Source organism: Rhinopithecus bieti, unplaced genomic scaffold (assembly GCF_001698545.2).
Source record: "Rhinopithecus bieti isolate Rb0 unplaced genomic scaffold, ASM169854v2 scaffold_24392, whole genome shotgun sequence".
NCBI classification, from domain to species: domain Eukaryota; kingdom Metazoa; phylum Chordata; class Mammalia; order Primates; family Cercopithecidae; genus Rhinopithecus; species Rhinopithecus bieti.
The window spans coordinates 5,305,742-5,326,946 of record NW_016812542.1 but is presented as its reverse complement, the minus strand read 5'-3'; the positions used below and the strand labels follow the sequence as shown (position 1 = coordinate 5,326,946).

Genomic DNA, 21,205 nt, shown 5'->3' with positions numbered 1-21,205 from the left:
GGTATTTGGAAGTAAAACATCTCAGCTAAGGAAAAGTTTGGAAAAAGGGAAAAGTATGTGAATGCTGTTTAGCATGGAACAATATGAAACCATCACTGGAAAAAATAATGCACAAGTAACATCTCAGTACTGCTCAGAATGCTGCAGTGATCGCATCACTCCTCTGCTCAAAACCCCTCGATGGTTTGAAATTATATGCCAGGGAAATTATATGCAAACTCTCCAGCCTAGCATTGAAGGCCCCACGCCTCCTTTTCACCTCCACCCCACAGGCCCCCCTCAGTCTGCTTTGGCCAGCCCGGACCCCTTGCTCTTGCAGGAATCTGAGTCACCTGAACCTGAACAGTTGCTTCGGTCAAAAGGGAAGTAAACGTCAACTACTGGCGCCTGCAGTGTCCTTTCCCATGCCTGTCTGCCCATGCTACCCACCCCAGCCGCATTTTGTCCCGCTCTGGAAGCTCCCAGCCGTCGGTTCTCATCACAGCATCTTTCCCTCTCTAGCGGTTTTTGAAGTTAAGTATGCACCCTCCTCCAAGGCCGACACATTTTTCGAATCAGGTCCGCGGTGTCACTGGTGTAAAGTCCTAAAACCAAAACAGAACGAAGGTGTTTCCCCAAAGATTCCACCTCCTAGACCCAGCCCTCACCCCAACAGAGCAGAGGGTCAAGCTAGCCGGGAGGACGCGGACGCCCGAGACTCTACCTCCCTTTGGCTGTACAAACTGCCCAATGACCCTCTGCGGCGGGGATATTTCCTAAGCGGCCGACCAATAGCGGAGAGAGGGGCGGGCCTCGGTGGGGGCCTGGCCCAGTGAGAGTCGCGTGGGGGACGACCTCTGTCTAGCTGCGACCCAATGGGAGCCCCGGCCGGGAGGCACAACCGGCGGCCCTCCGGGGATTTATAAGGCTCAGCCAACACTCCGCGCGTTGATCCCGTAGTGTTGTTGGAGACCGGAAGAGTGTCTGCAGTCAGCGACGCTCCACCAACTTCAACTACTGGATCAACCATGGTGGTGAGGGATGCTGTGCCGGAGAGGGATGCTGTGCGGGGGAGGGTGTTGCACGATGGGGAGGATGTCAGGGGCGGTCGGGGGGTCGGTGGGAAGGTCCCGCAGCGGAGAAAGGAAGGGCGCCCCGGCAGTCCAGGGTGTGGGGTGGGCTGCGCGGGGATGCCAGGGGTGTTTGGACGTTCAGGGCGAAAGTGGGCTCTGCAGAAAGCACGGGGACGCCCGAGGAGTCCCGGCACAACTTTTCTACCCTACTTCCCCTGCGGGAGGCGGTGCGAGCTAGAAACGTTCTGAGCGCTCCAGAAGCGCTGCGGGACTAGGGAGGCTGGCGAGCAGTAAAGCGCGGGCGAGAAAGTGGTGGGGTCGCTTGTGCGCTGCGCGCAAGGTCGGGCAGCAGAGTCGGCTCTGCGGCGGAGCGAGCTCAGGAGCCTGGAGGGGATCTAGGACCCGCCCCGTATTTCTCCCGCTGCGGTCCTGGACAAAGAGTTGCCCGCCTGTAGCTGCGGTCCCCGCCTCCCTCTGAGATCATACTCCCGCGCAGGAGGCAGGGCCCAGGATGATTGGGAAGCTCTAACAGGTTTCTCCAGTTCAGAACCTGTTTCCCTGAATGTCTTTGTCCTGGATGCCCGACTCTTGCCAGAGGTAGAGGTCCTCGACCTTTGGTCCCATACTTGACTAGGGATTCCTGTAAGCTCTTGGGGCCTTGAAAACAATGTTCTTCAGTTTTCTCCTGTTTGGTACCCAAGGACTTAAGGTCCCTCTGTTAAAACTGAGAACTTGCCGGGCGCGGTGGCTCACGCCTATAATTCCAGCACTTTGGAAGGCCGAAGCGGGCGGATCACCTGACCAACATGGAGAAACCCGTCTCTACTAAAAATACAAAATTAGCCGGTCGTAATGGCGCATGCCTGTAATCCCAGCTACTCGAGAGGCTGAGGCAGAAGAATCTCTTGAACCCGGGAGGCTGAGGTTACGGTGAGCGGAAATCGCGCCATTGCACTCTAGCCTGGGCAACAAGAGTGAAACTCCGTCTCAAAAAAATCAAAACGCGGGGCGCGGTGCCTCACGCCGGTAATCCCAGCACTTTGGGAGGCCGAGGCGGGCGGATCACAAGGTCAAGAGATCAGGACCATCCTGGCTAACACGGTGAAACCCCATCTCTACTAAAAACTACAAAAAAATTAACCGGGCATGGTGACGGGCGCCTGTAGTCCCAGCTACTCAGGAGGCTGAGGCAGGAGAAACGCTTGAACCCGGGAGGCGGAGCTTGCAAGTGAGCCGAGATCGAGCCACTGCACTCCAGGCTGGGAGACAACGAGACTCCGTCTCAAACAAACAAACCCTGAGAACTTGGGGTGGGTAAACAGAGGTCCCTGTGCCCCCCAGAAACCTCTTGATCACTGCCTCTGCTCTGAGCCCCCTTAAAGGCTCTGAGGCTGTCTTGGAGGGTAGTTCCTAAGACTGTTAAACTGTTGCCTACTGTCACCCTAGAAGATCCCTTCTACATCTGGGAGGTGCGCGGCCCTTTTAAATTGATCCCCCTAGACTGTGGGTTGGGGTGAAGGACCAGAAGATGGGAGGGAGGGTTTATCCATCATAGGAGTTACCTGAGTGAAGAGTCGAAAGGTGGGGTGTGTCTTTTGGTCTCCGCTGTGATGCTTAATTAAGGAGTACTTGCATGGATTAGCTTGCTTGTACTGCAGTTGGCAGGGACAGGTGTCTAGGATAGGTGCCTGTCCCCCCAAAAGGGGAGTTTGTGGGTGAGCTTTCAGAAGGCTAGCTCTAACTGCAAGACTGCTTCCTCAGTTGATCCACAGGTCTGAACTTAGTCTTCTGCCCTTTTGGGATGCTGGGGAGACAGTCGCTGCCCATGGGAGACCTCCTCTTCTAGGCCCCGGTGCTTGAGTCTAGAAGCTTTTGGTGGGCCTGTCTTGGAATACAGGACTCTGAGCTTTCCCAAGCCACCCCAAAGAGCAAGGAGGACATTGTGCAGTGGGATTTGGCTGTTTGGTTTTGGCTTTCTCTAGTTCCTGCCCCAGAAACCTAGGCATAACCACCTTAAGCTCTGAGTGAGTGAAGGAAAATGAAGGCCTGGAGGTGGTTTGGCTTTAAGTATGGGAAGGCCTGGAAAGAGAACTGGGTCTTCTGGATTTTGGTTCTTTGGTTTGATTTTTTTTTTTTTTTTTTTTGAGATGGAGTCTTTCTCTGTTGCCTAGGCTGTAGTGTAGTGTTGTGATCTCAGCTCCCTGCAACCTCTGCCTCCTGGGTTCACATGATTCTCCTGCCTCAGTCTCTCGAGTAGCTGGGACTACAGGCGCCCACCACCATGTCCGGCTAATTTTGTATTTTTAGTAGAGACGGGGTTTCACCATGTTGGGCAGGATGATCTTGAACTCCTGACCTCAGATGATCTGCCTGCCTGGGCCTCCCAGAGTGCTGGGATTATATTATAAGTAGGTGTGGCCGGGCGTGGTGGCTCAAGCCTGTAATCCCAGCACTTTGGGAGGCCCGAGGCGGGTGGACATAGGTCAGGATGATCGAGACCATCCTGGCTAACACGGGGAAACCCCGTCTCTACTAAAAAATACAAAAAACTTAGCCGGGCAAGGGGTGGGCGCCTGTAGCCCAGCAACTCGGAGGCTGAAGCAGAGATGGCGTGAACCCAGGGAGGTGGAGCTGCAGTTGAGCCGAGATGCGCCACTGCATCCAGCCCTGGCCGACAGAGCCGAGACTCCGTCCTCAAAAAAAAAAAAAAAAAAAGTAGGTGTGAGCCACTGCACCCAGCCAGTCGTCTGAACTTTGGACTAGGTAACACTAAGTTTCAGCCTTTAGGGAGGAAAGACAAAGGGTGCTCCCAGAGAAGGCTTTTCAGGTCCCCACTTTTCACTGTGCACCACTCAGGGCTCACCCTTGCGGTGTGAGTGCATCTCCATCCATGTGGGCCAGGCCGGAGTGCAGATGGGCAATGCCTGCTGGGAGCTATACTGCCTGGAGCACGATATCCAGCCCAGTGGCACCATACCCAGCCACAAGGCCCTGGAGAGCAGCGATGACTCCTTCAACACCTTCTTCAGGGAGACCCAGCCTGGCAAGCATGCGTCCTGGACTGTCTGTGGACCTGGAACCTGCTGACATAGGTGAGTGGATGGAGGAGTGGGGGCCCCTTCCCCTAGGCCATAGTTTTTGCTAGCGCCAATGTCTGCTTAAGGGGAAAATACTTGAGATGCAAGCAGTCCCCTGCCATGAACACCATTGAAGTCTGAAGTCTATTGCTTTTGTCTAGACTGTGTCCTCAGAGGGGGTCCTGGAGGCTTCCTGTATTGAGAGGAAGATCATTAGCACAGCTCTGCCAGGAAACTGCCAGATAGGAGTCAGGGATCAGGCCTAGAATGCAGACTGCAGAAAGGAGCAGATGTAAAAGCAGAAATTTAAAACTTGCTTTTCCCTGTCCTCAGACTCTTGAGGGCGGCCCATTACGTAAGAAGCAGGGAGCCGAGAACATTCATAATGGCCCCCTGCTCGGCCTTAACTGAAATAGGCCCCCACGTAGGATGTGGGCCTGTGTGAACTTGGCTATTGCTGGCTTCCGGGGGCTTTCCTGCTTCCTCCCTTCTGCATGTGGGTCTCCTCAGTTTCCTAATCATGACAATTCTACCCCTCCTCCATTTTTTTAAAGCTGTTATTTTAGATGTTAAATGGTGGACTGGGTTTCTTCATTAGTCTGTATTCTTTATTTTTTTTTTCTCTCTTTCTGTGGTGAAAATTTACACTGGGCTGTATTCTTACCCCATTCAAAAATGAAGTGAGATTCTCCTTAACACCACTCTGATTCCTCACCCAGCACAATGAAGTGGCTGTGATCAGAGGTAAGGGACCACTGAAGGTGCCATCTGCTTTCCCCGTCTCAGGCCCAGGCAGGACCCGGCCTTAGAAGTGGGTCTCTGGTTGGGAGGCTGAGGCAGGAGAATTGCTTGAACCCGGGAGAAGGAGGTTGTGGTAAGCCAAGATCGCGCAATTGCATCCAGCCTGGGCAACAAGAGCGAGACTCTGTCTCAAAAAAAATAAAAAAAGAAAAGAAAAGAAAAAGAAGTGGGCCTCTGGGACGCTGTGCATCATCACTCTGTTGGGCAGTTGTACCTGGGGAGGCTTAGCAGCAAAGGTTCTGGTGTCTGGCGTTCCCTTGGGGAATGAACCAGCGTGTTTTACCTTTGTTCTTTCTTCCCCTCAAGATAGGGTAAGAACTGACATTTATAGGCAGCTCTTCTACCCTGGGCAGCTGATATCTGGCGTGGAAGATGCTGCCAACAACTATGCCTGTGGCTACTACACTGCAGGGAAGGAGATCATCAATTTGGTGCTGGAGCGAATCGGAAAACTGGTGAGCAGGCCTCCAGCACCTACAGGAAGTCATTGCATCCTTAACCCTCTTCCTGGCTGGGAGGCAACCACAGCCTGGGCTGGCACCTGACATCATTCCTCTGGCCTGTCAGTCCATTCACTCTCTCCTAAGGGGATATGTGTTTACTGTCTTGGGTGCAGTTCTAGGGTTGGAAGCCTGAATAACCTGCTCTGCCTTGAGTTTGTGGACTCAAGCTTCTGCCCTGGTGGTTCCTCACTTTGCCAAGTCTGTCTGATCCAAACCTTTTTGATCTTTGATCTATCTCTACAGCAGCTCAGCTTGCTGTTCTTAGACTCCTACGCAGATCTGTCCAGGTGGGAGGGGCTCCTGTTGAGCGCTCAACCATTTCTCCAGTTCACCCTTCCCCTATCTGAGGCACTGAGAACTACGAGTGAGGCTACTTGTGAGCCAGGACTTTGGTGCTGTTGCTGTAGAGGGATTGCCTAGACTACTCTCTGCTGCTCAGTAGAGACTAAGGACTTGGAAGTGACCTGATTCTGTGCTCCCTTCCTCAAGAATGAAAATAAAATACCTTCTAGGGGCCGGGCGTGGTGGCATACGCCTGTAATCCCAGCACTTTGGGAGGCTGAGTCGGGCAGATCACGAGTTCAGGAGATCGAGACTATCCTAGCTAACACGGTGAAACCCCGTCTCTACTAAAATATGAAAATTAGCTGGGTGCGGTGGCAGATGCCTGTAGTCCCAGCTAACTCAGGAGGCTGAGGCAGGAGAATGGCGTGAACCCAGGAGGTGGAGCTTGCAGTGAGCCGAGATGGCGCCACTGCACTCCAGCCTGGGCGACAGAGCGAGACTCTGTCTCAAAAACAAAAACAAAAAACCTCCTAGCGTTAGACTTCTTTTATACTGTCACTACCCATGTGTCTGGTATAGACTGATGATTTTCTTACCCAAGGAACAGCTATATCAGAATCATGTGGGGTACTTGTTAAAGCTGCAGGTTCCTGGGTTCCAGTCTGGGGTGAGGCCTGGTAATCTGTATGTTCAACAGGATGCCACCACCACTCCCACTCTGCTGTAACTAGGGGGCACGGCAACAAAACAGAGAGGGCCTGGCTCTCTGACTGCAAATCCTGTGTCCTGCCTCATCCCTACCATTGTATATACACAACACTGCCTTTCCAAGTCATCTTTTCCCTAGGAACTCCAAACCTCTTGTAGTTGATCTCTTTTTTTTTTTTTTTCCTTTTTTGAAAGAGTTGCTCTGTTGCCTGGGCTGGAGTGCCACTAGTGGTGCAGTCACAACTCACTGCAACCTCCACCTCCTGGGCTCAAGTGGTCCTCCCACCTCAGCCTCCTGAGTAGCTAGGACTACAGGTGCACACCACAACACCCAGATAATTTTTGTATTTTTTCGTAGAGATGGGGTGTTGCCATCCCAGCACTTTGGTAGGCCAGAGTAGTGATGTTATCTCCTACTCCAGACAGACCAGTGCACCAGGCTTCAGGGCTTCCTGATCTTCCATAGTTCTGAGGATGGCACTGGCTCAGGCTTTACCTTCCTGGTGATGGAGCAGCTTTCTGTTGACTATAGCAAGAAGTTCAAGTTGGAATTTTCTTTTTTTTTTTTTTGAGACGGAGTTTCACTCTTGTTGCCCAGGCTGGAGTCCAATCTCGGCTCACTGCAACCTCTGCCTCCCAGGTTCAAGCGATTCTCCTGCCTCAGCCTCCCTAGTAGCTGGGATTACAGGCATGTGCCACCACACCTGGCTAATTTTGCATTTTTAGTAGAGACGGGGTTTCTCCGTGTTGGTCAGGCTGGTCTTAAACTCCCGACCTCAGATGATCTGCCCACCTCAGCCTCCCAAAGTGCTGGGATTACAGGCATGAGCCACCACGCCCAGCCTCAAGTTGGAATTTTCTATCTACCCAGTCCGCCAAGTGTCCATGACAGTTGTAGAACCCTATAACTCCATCTTGACCACCCACACCACACTGGAACACTCAGACTGCCTTCATGGTAGACAACGAGGCCATCTATGATCTCTGCTGCCACAACATGTGCCCTACCTATGGCAACCTCAACTGGCTCATCAGCCAGATTGTGTCCTCCATCACTACTTTCTTGCGTTTTGACGGTGCCCTCAATGTGGACCTCACAGAGTTCCAGACCAATCTGATGCCCTACCCTCGCATCCACTTTCCCCTGGTGACCTACTCACCCATTATCTCAGCTGAGAAGGCCTACCATGAGCAGCTCTCAGTGGCAGAGATCACCAGTGCCTACTTTGAGCCCTCCAATCAGATGGTCAAGTGTGAACCTCACCACGGCAAGTACATGGCCTGCTGCATGCTCTGCTGTGGAGAAGTGCTGCCCAAAAATGAGAATGCCACCATCACCACCATTAAAACCAAGCGAATATTCGTTTTGTGGACTGATGTCCCACAGGTTTCAAGGCAAGTGGGGTAAAGGGCAGTTAGCACATAGCCTGTATACCTGCTGAGAAGGGAGCTTCCTACAGAGCAGGTGTGAGGAACAAATGCACAGGATCTCACTCTGTCACCCAGGCTGGAGTACACTGGCATGATCTTGGCTCACTGCAGCCTTGACCTCAATGCTCAAGCAGTCCTCCTGCCTCAGCCTCCTCAGTAGCTGGGACCACAGGTTTGTGCCACCACACCCTGCTAACTTTGTATTTTTTTGTAGAGGTGGGGCTTTACCATATTGCCCAGGCTGGTCTCAGACTCCTGCGCATGGGTGATCCACCTACGATGGCCTCCCAAAGTGTTACGGGTATGAGCCACTGTGCCCTGCCAGAGGATGCCTTTAACTAGATAGATCTTGGCTGGTCTAGAAACCAGGCCTTTGGACTGTAAGCCAGGGTGGGTTCTACTTGAAAGATTGCCTTGATGAAAGGAAAAGTATCCATTTCATTTTACTTAGCCTGGTAAAAAGGCGTTCCCTAGGGCTGCCAGTCACATTGGGGAGAATGGCCTCCTCGTCACTTGTGCTAGGGACATAACCACATCCTATGGCGCCTGCTCAGAAGGGAAGGCTTTTAGAAGCCAGAGAGACCCATTATCAGATGATGGGGAAAGTGTGGATCAGAAGGTCAAAGGCTTCTTGTGTTCTGCGTCTGTGAATGCGTTCTCTTCCTTTTGCAGTCATGAGGAAGAAGCACTCATTTATGCCCCACCCTGTTATCGGTTGACCTTCCCAGGGTGCTGGGCATATGACCTAGTTTGGTTTATGGGTTTTGTTCTGGGGTAAGGCTCCAGAAAGATTGAAGATGGTACCTGTGGCATTAGAAAACATGTATAATTTTCCTGCCCCATGACACTGCTGTGGACATGACCACAACAGGAGGAGAGGCAGGGATAATAGCTGCTTGCTAGTGTGGAAGAGTTGTCCTGTAGCTCAGAAATGGAAATGAAGGGTAGGATATCTTTGGGAAGCAGACTGTTTCTGCTTCCATATTAGGAAGATCTTTAGCTGCTTAAAGGAAGAACTGACTGCCTTTAGGACATGCTCAGCTTGTTGTCCCCAGAGACACTAATGGGAAGTTGACTTTTTTTTTTTTTTTTGAGGATGAGAAACACTAAAATGTATTATATATTCTGGGCTGGGTGCAGTGATTCAGGCCTGTAATCCCAGCACTTTGGGAGGCAGAGGTGGGAGGATGGCTTGAGCCCAGGAGTTTGAGACCAGCCTGGGCAATGTGAGACTCCATCTGTACAAAATATAAAAAAAAATTAGCCAGTCGTGCTAGTGTGTGCTTATAGTTCTAGCTACTCAGAAGGCTGAGGTGGGAGGATCACCGGGGTCCAGGAGGTCGAGGCTGCAGTGAGCTATGATTGTACCCCCGACTCCAGCCTCAGCAACAGAGCGAGACCCTGTTTCTTAAAAAATAAAACAACATATTCTGGGTAGACAAATGGTTAAAGTAGGTCTAATTGGAGAGCTTCCCTAACTTTAACACTTTTTAGGCTACAGGAAAGTAGGGAGACTAGTTCATTTAACACCCATATAGCCACTACCTGGATTTAACATCTAGATGTTTCCTTTATTTTTGCTTTACTGACCCATTTAAACTCGCTACTTTTGCGGGGGGATGGCGGTGGGGGAAGATGGAGTCTTGCTCTGTTGCCAAGGGTGGAGTACAGTGGTGCCGTCTCAGCTCACTGCAACCTCACCGAACCTCCAGGGTTCAGACGATTCTCTTGTCTCAGCCTCCCGAGTCGCTGGGATTACAGGCATGCGCCACCACGCCCGGCTAATTTTTTGTATTTTCAGTAGGAACGGGGTTTCGCTATGTTGGCCAGGCTGGTCTTGAACTCCTGACCTCAAAGTGATCAGCCAACCTCGGCCTCCCAAAGTGCTGGGATTGCAGGTGTGAGCCACTGTGCCCGGCCCACAAATGTTTTTTATAGTCAATTTTTCAGTCATGATCTAATCAAGGAGCAGACATTATGCTTATTTGTCTCTTAGCATAAGAGTCCACCCTTTTTTCCCTTTTTTTTTTTTTTGAGACGAAGTCTCACTCATCCCCCAGGCTGGAGTACAATGGCGCCATATCGGCTCACTGCAACCTCTGCCTCCTGGGTTCAAGCGATTCTCCTGCCTCAGCCTCCCATGTAGCTGGGATTACAGGTGCCTGCCACCAGGCCAGCTAATTTTTTTTGTATTTTTAGTAGAGTCGGGGTTTCATCGTGTTGGCCGGGCTGGTCTCGAACTCCTGACCTCAGGTGATCCACCTGCCTTGGCCTCCCAAAGTGCTGGGATTACAGGCATGAGCCACCACACCTGGCCCTCTTTTTCTTGACTGTGACTGTGAAGGCACTAGTCTTGCAGAAGCTCCCTCATTCTAGACTTGCTTGTTTTCTTGTGGTGGTGATCATCTTCCTCTATCTTTGTTTCTTACAAGTTGACAAATGCCCCTTCCCCAGTTATGGGGATCCATGTACTACCCTTCCAGGAAACACAGAACCAGGTGCTTATACTTCTTTGTTTCTTCTTAGGTTGGCATCAACTACCAGTCCCCCACAGTGGTGCCCGGGGGTGCCATAGCCAAGGTGCAGCGGGCAGTCTGCATGCTAAACAATACCACAGCTGTCACCAAGGCCTGGGCCCGCCTCAACCCAAAGTTTGACCTGATGTATGCCAAGCAGGCATTAATGCACTGGTATGTGGACGAGGGCATGGAGGAAGAGGAGCTCTCTGGGCCGGAGAGGACCTGGCTGCCCTGGAGAAGGATTATGAAGTAGGCACAGAATCTTTGGACAGCGAGGATGAGCGTGAGGAGTTCTAGGCGTCCTGGCACGTGTAATACCTGGTCTCTCCCACCACAGTTGTGCATCTCATTCCACTGTTCTCTGACCCCCTACAAATACAATGAATGTTGCAAGTGATGTGGAACTCTGTGGAATTCCGCCCAGGCAGTGGGCCATCTTTAAGCTTCTCAGCTTCCTTTGATGTCTTTCTAAGTTAAAGGGCAGGGTGGCCTCTGCTGCTAGGGCCTCCAGCCAGGGCATGTCTAGTATAGGATTGGCACTGCTTCCCTCCCGTGTGAGCGGACCACCCTGACAGCTCTTCGCCAGCTCAGCACCCAGGCTGTAGTACTTCACAGGGGTCCCTATGTGTACCCCCTTGTCTCCAGCCCACTTCGAGGAAGAGTAAGACTTCTGGAGGTTCTGATGAAAGCTGCCAAAAGTTTCTCTGCCCCCAGCATTCTGGGACAGAAACTACTGGACTTCAGTGCCACAAGGAGTCAAGCACTTCTAACCACTCCTCCTGTCTGATGACCAAGAGAGGGCAGTAGAGGTTGTCTCCACAGGCCTCTCCACAGCAACCATCTTAGACTTGCGGGCTCTCTCTGTCTTGATGCCTTACAAACACAGGGTCCAAGAAACAGGATTCCAAAAAACAAAAAAACAGTGATCTCCAGCCTGGGACTATGAAGATGCGAAACAACTTACTTTTTTTTTTCTTTTTTTTTTGAGACAGAGCCTCGCTGTGTGGCCCAGGCTGGAGTGCAGTGGCACCATCTCGGCTCACTGCAAGCTGTGCCTCCCGGGTTTACGCCATTCTTCTGTCTCAGCCTCCGGAGTAGCTGGGACTACAGGCGCCCGCCACCACGCCCGGAGAATTTTTTGTATTTTTAGTGGAGATGGGGTTTCACCGTGTTAGCCAAGATGGTCTCGATCTCCTGACCTTGTGATTTGCCCACCTTGGCCTCCCAAAATGCTGGGATTACAGGCATGAGCCACCGTGCCCAGCCTCAAAACAACTTACTTTAAGGGACAGGGTCTCGCTGTGTTGCACGAGCTGGAGTGTAGTGGTTATTCTCACAGATGTGGTCACAGCATGCTACAGCCTTGGACTCCTGGGCTGAAGCCATCCTCCTGCCTCAGCCTCCCCATGTGGTAGACTAGAGGCACCACCTCATGCTTGGCTATGAAGTAAATCTTAAAAGTGCCTATGAGACTTTTAGTCAAGAAGATCCATATCTCTTATTCTCAACGGAGTTCCTAATGAGAAAATTAGGAACTATTGTTCTAGAGGCATACCATTTCTGCTCACATGTGGTTTCAGAGATCAATGTATTAGTAAAAGGTTCTGGCAGTAGTTAATGGCTAAACAAAAGGCCCCTTCTAGAACAGTCCAGGTTCAAGGAGGCTGCTTTTATTATTATTTTATTATTATTATTTTATTTCTTTGGAGACAGAGTCTCGCTCTGTCGCCCAGGCTGCAGTGCAGTGGTGCGTGGCCTTGCTTTGGCTTCAGGAAACTGGTTGCTAGTGTTGATCTAGAGACTTATTCCCAGCATCTGTGAGCCTTGCTCCTTGATCCCTGGGAGGGTATTTGCCAAGAGGATGGAATCCCAGAGCCTACAGCATAGTGCCCAGGGTCACAGACTGCCCCTACTGTGGAACTGCATGCTTAGGTCCAGAGAGGCTGTGGCCCTGTGTACTGGTCAGTCCCCACGTGTTGGCCCTCTTCCTTTTTTACCATTTTCCTCTGTGTTTGCATTTCTGAGCAGAGAGGTCTGACAGTCTTCTGCTTGGCTGTATTCCCCCTTTGCCTTAGTCCCCAAAAGACAAGGGCCTCAACCTACTGTGTTCATTTGTCTTAATTCGCTAATAGCATGGCTCTGACGTGGGTATGTGTCCTTACGTGTGCCCTGTTTCTTTCGTGTAAGCAACACAAGACTCCCTTGCTATAGCGGCTGATTTTTTCTATTTTACTCCAGAGTCTTTCTCCAAAGGTGTTCCTAGGAGACTCCTAACCTACTGGTTCCTCTAGTACTGGGGTTAGAGGTGGAATAAGGGCACAGAAGGAAGGGAAAGAGGTTCAAGAAACCTGCTCTATTAAAGTGCCTATTGCTAGGCGCGGTGGCTCACGCCTGTAATCCCAGCACTTTGGAAGGCTGAGGCGGGTGGATCACCTGAGGTCAGGAGTTCGAGACCAGCCTGGCCAACATGGTGAAACCCCATCTCTACTAAAATTACAAAAAATTAGCCGGGAGTGGTGGTGCATGCCAGTAATCCCAGCTACTCAGGAGGCTGAGGCAGGAGAATTGCTTGAACCCAGGAGGCGGAGGTTGCAGTAAGCTGAGATCATACCATTGCACTCCAGCTTGGGCAATAAGAGCAAAACTCCGTCTCCAAAAAATAAATAAATAAAATAAAGTGCCTATTAACGGATCTGGATCTGTTGATGTTTGGCAGGTGCCCCTAGTCTGCTCTGCCGGTATCTTCACCCAGAAACCAGTGAGCTGATGTTTTCTTTCCTTCTCTTCCTCTCACTGGGCCCAGGACTTCATACATATTAGCAGTTTAATCCATCAGGGAGAGAGACCACCCCTCCTAGAGCACATGCCCCACGCCACAGGAAGGCGAACATCCAGTGAGGGTTGGACTCCTAACCCTGAGCACTCTCCTGTGATTAGATAGCAGATAGAGGCTGACGCCGCACCATGGCGGACGAGGAGCTTGAGGCGCTGAGGAGACAGAGGCTGGCCGAGCTGCAGGCCAAGCATGGGGATCCTGGCGATGCGGCCCAACAGGAAGCAAAGCACAGGGAAGCAGAAATGAGAAACAGTATCTTAGCCCAAGTTCTGGATCAGTCGGCCCGGGCCAGGTTAAGTAACTTAGCACTTGTAAAGCCTGAAAAAACTAAAGCAGTGGAGAATTACCTCATACAGATGGCAAGATACGGACAACTGAGTGACAAGGTCTCAGAACAAGGTTTAATAGAAATCCTTAAAAAAAGTAAGCCAACAAACAGAAAAGACAACAACTGTGAAATTCAACAGGAGAAAAGTAATGGACTCCGATGAAGATGATGATTATTGAACTACAAGTGTTTACAGACTAGAACTTAACGGAACAATTCTAGGACAGAAGTTAAGATGTGATTAAATATTTACTTTGTTTATTGTCTATATGCCTTTTAAAAAAATAAACTTGTTATGCAAATAAAAAAAAAAAAAGATAGCAGATAGAATGAGTCAGTTGAAGCTGAGAGTAGCAAGCTCGACGATTTATTTGGATAACTTAGCAGCTGCCATACCTCTTCTCCTGGCCCCCAGATAGAATGGAAGGTAAGTCATGTTCTCATCTATGACCCATCCTTCTTTTTGTACTTTTGAAATAAACAGGAAGCGTTTTTGTTCAGTCTTTGCCCGACCTTACCTCCCACCTCCCCACCTCCAAACCCAGATAGGGCCCAGTCCCTTGGGAGCCTTGCTTGGGTTCCTTTCAAACTATGGAACCTCTGATAGGGTGAGGATGGAGAAGAGAAATTCTTTGTCTTGGGGTTGTGACCTGAAAGTTAGAGACTGTTGGAGTCTTAACAAGCACAGTTGACCCTTGAACAACACGGATTGGGGTCTGACCCTTTGCAGTCAGAAATCCACGTATAACTTTTGTCTGCCCCAAAACTTAACTAATAACCTACCATTCGCTGGAAGCCTTACCAATAATATAAACAACCAATTAACATATTATTAATGTATTACATATCACATTCTTTTTTTTAATTTTATTTTTATTTATTTATTTTTTTTTTGAGACAGAGTCTGGCTCTGTCGCCCAGGCTGGAGTGCAGTGGCCGGATCTCAGCTCACTGCAAGCTCCGCCTCCCGGGTTTACGCCATTCTCCTGCCTCAGCCTCCCGAGTAGCTGGGACTACAGGCGCCCGCCTCGTCGCCCGGCTAGTTTTTTGTATTCTTTAGTAGAGACGGGGTTTCACCGTATTAGCCAGGGTGGTCTCGATCTCCTGACCTTGTGATCCGCCCGTCTCGGCCTCCCAAAGTGCTGGGATTACAGGCTTGAGCCACCGCGCCCGGCCTACATATCACATTCTTATAAGAAGTAAGCTAGAGAAAAATCTAAGAGAAAATATATTTACTCTTCATTAAGTGGAAGTGGATCATTATGAAGTCTTCATCCTCATCTTTACCTTGAGTAGGAAGAGGAAGAGTTCTTGCTATCTCAGGGGTGGCAGAGGCAAAAGAGGGCTGAAGAGGTAAAAGGGAAGGCAGGCACACTCAATGCAACTTGTATTGAAAAAGCCACATCTAAGTGGACCCATGCCTCTCAAACCTATATTGTGCAATGGTCAACTATTCTACTGAAAGCATGAGCATAGGTAAGCATTGCCCTTCCTGGGCTGGCTTTCTCACAGATGTTGTTACTGGAGGATGCAGCAGATGGACTCTAGTCCTAGTCCTGGCCATAACAAGATCTAAACCTAGATGACTTCCTGCAGGTCACATTGGCTTCCATTTATAACTCCCCCAAGACCCAGGTCCCCATGCTCAGCTGGCTCCATGGAGTCCTTGTAGAGGAGGGTGGTTACTCTGGTGATGCAGAACTGAAAACTAAGGGGAAGTGGCCTAAGAGAAGACAGAGGACCTCCAAAGTGCCCGGTCCCTATTAGAAATCCAACAATTTCTGGCCGGGCGCGGTGGCTCAAGCCTGTAATCCCAGCACTTTGGGAGGCCGAGACGGGCGGATCACGAGGTCAGGAGATCGAGACCATCCTGGCTAACACGGTGAAACCCCGTCTCTACTAAAATAAAAAAAAAAAAAACTAGCCGGGCGAGGTGGCGGGCGTCTGTAGTCCCAGCTACTCCGGAGGCTGAGGCAGGAGAATGGCGTAAACTCGCGGGCAGAGCTTGCAGTGAGCTGAGATCCGGCCACTGCACTCCAGCCCAGGCGACAGAGCAAGACTCCGTCTCAAAAAAAAAAAAAATCCAACAATTTCTGACCTCCAAGAATGCATAGATGGGACAGGGGACCTTGACTGTTTCTTTTTCTCGGTAGGGCAGACTCTCAGTAAGTTCTGCCCAGCTTTCAGTCTGGTTTCTCACCTATAGCCTGAGCTGTACTGGAGGCCAAAGTTTTAGATTTGACTGCCCCAGGATGTAAACTTGTTTTCTGTTGGATGCATTAGATGTCTGCTTGTATAAAGTGAAAGACAGGATCTTGGGGCCTAACTTTTCCTTCATGAAGACTTGTGCTATTCTCAGCTCTACCCTGTATCCCCATCTTCAGATCTGAGATCCTGTGATGTGACTCATGTTGCTGCTTCTAGGCGTTCAGTGTCCTGCACTGGTACACCCACCTGCAGTGAGGAAGCTGCTCTTTTTCTGTCTTCCCTCTGCTTAAAGCTCAGTAGAGTGGGTGAGACATATGCTCAGTGCCTGGAGGCCACAGGAAGCCTCAGGCAAGACGAGGGGAGCTTTCCAGGAGGACTGGCACTTGCACCAGATACTGACAATGAGTTGGGGTACAGGGCAGGGTTCAAGGCAGAGACTGTTACAGGAAAAAATATGGAAAACACGAGCACGTTATATTTGGTAGATGGAATTTGGAACGGAGGAAGGAACTAGAGAAAAAGGTACAGGACTGAATGACCTTGGTTTGGATTTCTTTTCAAATATTTGTTGAGCACCTCCTATGAGCCATGGATTCTAGATGTTAGGGGGCCATTGTGGGGAGCAAAGAAATTTTAACTTTCTCCTGTATAAAATGTTTAGTGGCATTCAGGTGCCTGCATTCAGAGATAACCCGTCCTTAAAGCAGTGGTTCTCAACCTGGGACACTTGCCCTCCAGCGGACATTTGGCAATGTTTAGAGACGTTTTTGACTGTTGCAACTGCCGGTAGGGATGATCTGGTGTGTTGCCTATAGAGACCAGGGATGTGGCTCAGTCCTACAAAGCACAGAATAGACATCCCACACCACAAAGAATTATCCTGCCAGAAATGTCAATACTATTGAAATTAAGAAATCTTGCTGGGCGCGGTGGCTCAAGCCTGTAATCCCAGCACTTTGGGAGGCCAAGATGGGCGGATCACGAGGTCAGGAGTTCGAGACCATCCTGGCTAACACGGTGAAACCCTGTCTCTACTAAAAAATACAAAAAAAAAGCTAGCCGGGCGAGGTGGCTGGCGCCTGTAGTCCCAGCTACTCGGGAGGCTGAGTCAGGAGAATGGCATAAACCCAGGAGGCGGAGCTTGCAGTGAGCTGAGATCCGGCCACTGCACTCCAGCCCGGGCGACAGAGCGAGACTCCGACTCAAAAAAAAAAAAAGAAAAGAAATCTTAAGCCGGGTGCGGTGGCTCACGCCTGTAATCCCAGCACTTTGGGAAGCTGAGGTGGGCTGATCACCTGAGGTTGGGGGTTCGAGACCAGCCTGACCAACATGGAGAAACCTCGTCTCTACTACAAATATAAAAAAATTAGCTGGCTGTGGCCAGATGTGGTGGCTCACGTAATTGCAGCATTTTGGGAGGCCGAGGTGGGTGGATCATGAGGTCGGCAGATCAAGACCATCCTGGATAACACGGTGAAACCCCGTCTCTACTAAAAATACAAAAAATTAGCCAGGTGTGGTGGTAGGCGCCTATAGTCCCAGCTACTCGGGAGGCTGAGGCAGGAGAATGGCGTGAACCTAGGAGGCGGAGCTTGCGCTGAGACTGCGCCACTGCACTCCAGCCTGGGTGAGTGAGACTCCATCTCAAAAAAAAAAACAAAATTAGCGGGAAATGTTGGGACATGCCTGTGATCCCAGCTACTCAGGAGGCTAAGGCAGGAAAATCACTTGAACCCGGGAGGCAGAGGTTGTGATGAGCTGAGATCACGCCATTGCACTCCAGCCTGGGCAATAAGAGCGAAACTCTTGTCTCAAAAAAAAAAAAAAAAAGAAAGAAATACTGCCTTAAAGGATTGCTTGACAGTTGCAAGAAGATAGATTTCTGGGCACAGTACAGTAGAGGGATAGTGGCTGTTGTAGTAATCAAAGTGAAAAACCAATGCTTGGACCAGAGCAGTGAGATGGGGGAGGGAAGAGTAAAAGGGTTGAGTCACAGCGCTTAGTGACCAGTTGACATGGCACACAGGGAGAAGGGTCATGGGTGACTTGCTGCCTTGGACAGCATGAGATGTTCTCCCTCCCATGTTTCCCATTTGGGCTTGGAGAAGAATTCAGTTTTAGATGTAGTAGTCTGCTGGGCTTGCCATAACAAAGCACCACAGACGAGGTGTCTTGAACAACAGAAATGAGCCTCACATCTGGGAGGCTGGAAGTCCGAAGTCAAGATGTGTTGGCAGGTGGGTTTCTTCTGAGGCCTCTCTCCTTGGCTTGCAAATGGCCATCTCTGGCCTGTGTCCTTATTGCCTCCTCTTATGAGGACATCAGTCCTACTGGATTAGAATCTGCCCTTATGATCTCATTTTACTTTTTTTAATTTTTTTATTTTTTGAGACTGAGGCTTGCTCTGTTGCCCAGGCTGGAGTGCAATGGTACAATCTCAGCGCACTGCTGCCTCAGCCTTGCAGGTTCAAGCTATTCCCGTACCTCAGTCTCCTGAGTAGCTGGGATTTTAGGCACCCGCCACCACGCCCGGCTAATTTTTGTATTTTTAGTAGAGACAGGGTTTCGCCATGTTGGCCAGGCTGGTCTCGAACCCCTGACCTCAGGTGATCCACCTGCCTCGGCCTCCCAAAGTGCTGGGATTACAAGCATGAGCCACTGCGCCCTGCCCAAACAAGGTCTTCTAAAACAAGAGCTTCCAAACACACTGAAGGCCTTTTTATTTCCCTGAAAAGACAATGTACCAATAAGTAGTAAGATAAAGCAGGTGAAGGCTAGCCCCCAGTTCCATCAATAGCATGCATTTTCCCACCTGCTTCCGAGCCCTGACGGGGCTGAGAGTCCCCAGCACATGGAGCATGAAACCTACTTGCCCTCTGTGTCTAAGTTTGGAAGAGGGCAAAGTTAGGAAGGGGAAGCTCTAAACAAATCAAAATATAACATGACAAATATGTGTAGAAATGTGACTGAAGTCCAGAAGCAGGGCAGACCTGCAGTAAATGGCAGTGGATTTTGGAGGCTGAGTTGGCCAGACAGACCAGGAAGGAAAAAGGCAGGGGGAACAGCATACTATCTCAGAACTGTAACAAGCTCCCTAATGCTGGGGCTTAAGGAGAAAGGCAGAGCGGTGGAAAAGAGATGAAAACTCAACACGGGTAGGCTGTGTGTCCATGGAACAGGAATCTTCTGACCAAAGTGAAAGGTTCATGCCAAAGAGTGACAGGAAGGGGCTCCCCCAGTGCATAAGGCTTTGAGGGCAGGGTGTGAGTTAATCACATGCTGTGCAGTCCTGGTTACCCCATCCTGTGCATACTCGGGTACTGAGCTAAGTTGAACCCAGTGGGAGGCAGAAACATAGGAGTTGGAGCCCTAACTTATGGTGGGAGAAAGATGGTGGCTACTTAAAGCCTTAGATGTCTGAGAATTAGAGTCCAAGGGATGGTAATAAATGTAGATGATTCTCATGTCCCTGACACCTTCACAGTGAAGCTGGCTCATTGGCCAGGGAGAGAGGGAACGAAGTTAGAAACCAATCCTAGTGAAAGTTCAGGGCGTCAAGCTGGGACTGTCTCTACATACTTTCTGGGGCACTCTGGGCAGCCTGGGGAGCAGGCTAGGGGGCTGTTGATGCTGGCTTCACCGGGGACTTGAACACCTGCTCAAAAGGATGTGGCAGGACTCAGTTAAGGAGACTGTATGGAATTCCCTTACGGACAGGAAGAATGCGGAAGCTGACAGCACGTGCTTCCTTTCCCCACGCCTCCTCACCCAGTCCTCAGTCTTTGGGAAGAAAGACAGTGTGGTGTATCAGCCCTGGGAAAACAGATGACCCCCTCTCTCACTTGGGGGAGGCGTAGAGACCTTGTCAAGTAATTCTTCTGGATTTACTTGTCTATAAATTCAGGGACTTGGACTAAACCTCCAGCTAAGAACACCCTTGGCCAGGCATGGTGGCTTATGCCTGTAATCCCAGCACTTTGGGAGGCCAAGGTGGGCAGAATCACCTGAGGTCGGGAGTTCAAGACCAGCCTGACCAGCATGGAGGAACCCTGTCTCTACTGAAACTACAAAATTAGGCATGGTAGTGCATGCCTGAAATCTCAGCTACTCGGGAACCTGAGGCAGGAGAATCGCTTGAACCGCATGGTGGCTCATGCCTGTAATCCCAGCTCTTTGGGAGGCCAAGGTGGGCAGATCACCTGAGGTTGGGAGTTCGAGACCAGCCTGACCAACATGGATGAACCCTGTCTCTACTGAAAATACAAAATTAGGCATGGTGGCGCATGCCTGAAATCCCAATTATTCTGGAGCCTGAGGCAGGAGAATCGCTTGAACCCAGGAGACAGAGGTGGTGGGGAGCCAAGATCGCATCATTGCACTCCAGCCTGGGCAACAAGAGTGAAACTCTGTCTCAAAAAAAAAAAAAAAAAAGAACACCCTCCACCACCACCGCGACCACCACATGTCTCTATGTGGAACCCAGCAACTGGGAAGAAATGGAAAAAAAGATAAGGGTGTCTTGTCTCAGGTGTAGGCATCCCTCCCACACCCTATCCTGTCTTGCTGATCTGGAGTCTGATTTTTTTTGTCCCTCATCAAGTCTGGGCAGGTTCTTAAAGGGTTGTGAGTGCCTCTTCTGGGAGGAGCTGCTTCCAGGCTGTCAGAAAGGTAGTGGACAGGCCCATGGAGGATTTTCTGCGGCAGCGCCTCGTCTATGTGGTCATCTTGTTCCGGAGCATCGCACTACAAAATAGTCCCCAACCCTGAGGGCTAGGCCCCTTGGAGTGGATTTTACTAGTCCCAGCACAAGCCATGTCTAATTGCTGTGATTAAGGCTCTCTAGAGGTGTGATGAGACAGTGTTCTGGCCTTAGAAAGGACAGGGCAGGCCAGGCATGGTGACTCACACCTGTAATCTCAGCACTTTCGGAGGCCAGGGTGGGCAGATACCTGAGGAGTTCGAGACCAGCCTGGTCCAACATGGTAAAACCTCATCTCTACTAAAAGTACAAAATTAGCTGGCATGGTGGCAGGCACCTGTAATCCCAGCTACCTGGGAGACTGAGGCGGGAGAATCGCTTGAACCCAGGAGATGGATGTTGCAGTGAGCCAAGATCGTGCCACTGCGCTCCAACCTGGGCGACAGAGCAAGACTCTGTCTCAAGAAAAAAAAGAAAGAAAGGAAAGAAAGAAAAAAACAAAAGGGCCGGGCGCGGTGGCTCCAGCCTGTAATCCCAGCACTTTGGGATGCCGAGACGGGCGGATCACAAGGTCAGGAGATCGAGACCATCCTGGCTAACACGGTGAAACCCCGTCTCTACTAAAAATACAAAAAACTAGCCGGGCGAGGTGGCGGGCGCCTGTAGTCCCAGCTACTCGGGAGGCTGAGGCAGGAGAATGGCGTGAACCCGGGAGGCGGAGCTTGCAGTGAGCTGAGATCCGGCCACTGCACTCCAGC

At 50.6% G+C, this 21,205-nt stretch overlaps 2 pseudogenes across 1 annotated transcript; both read left to right on the top strand.

Moving 5' to 3' along the window:
- Positions 1 to 931: 931 nt before the first annotated feature.
- LOC108545106 (tubulin alpha-8 chain-like) lies at positions 932 to 11,402 on the top strand (annotated as a pseudogene).
- A 1,597-nt stretch (positions 11,403 to 12,999) lies between these two features.
- Positions 13,000 to 13,868, top strand: LOC108545043 (programmed cell death protein 5 pseudogene; annotated as a pseudogene). The gene has a single exon (XR_001890019.1). The product of XR_001890019.1 is annotated as a programmed cell death protein 5 pseudogene (transcript).
- The last annotated feature ends 7,337 nt before the right edge of the window (positions 13,869 to 21,205 follow it).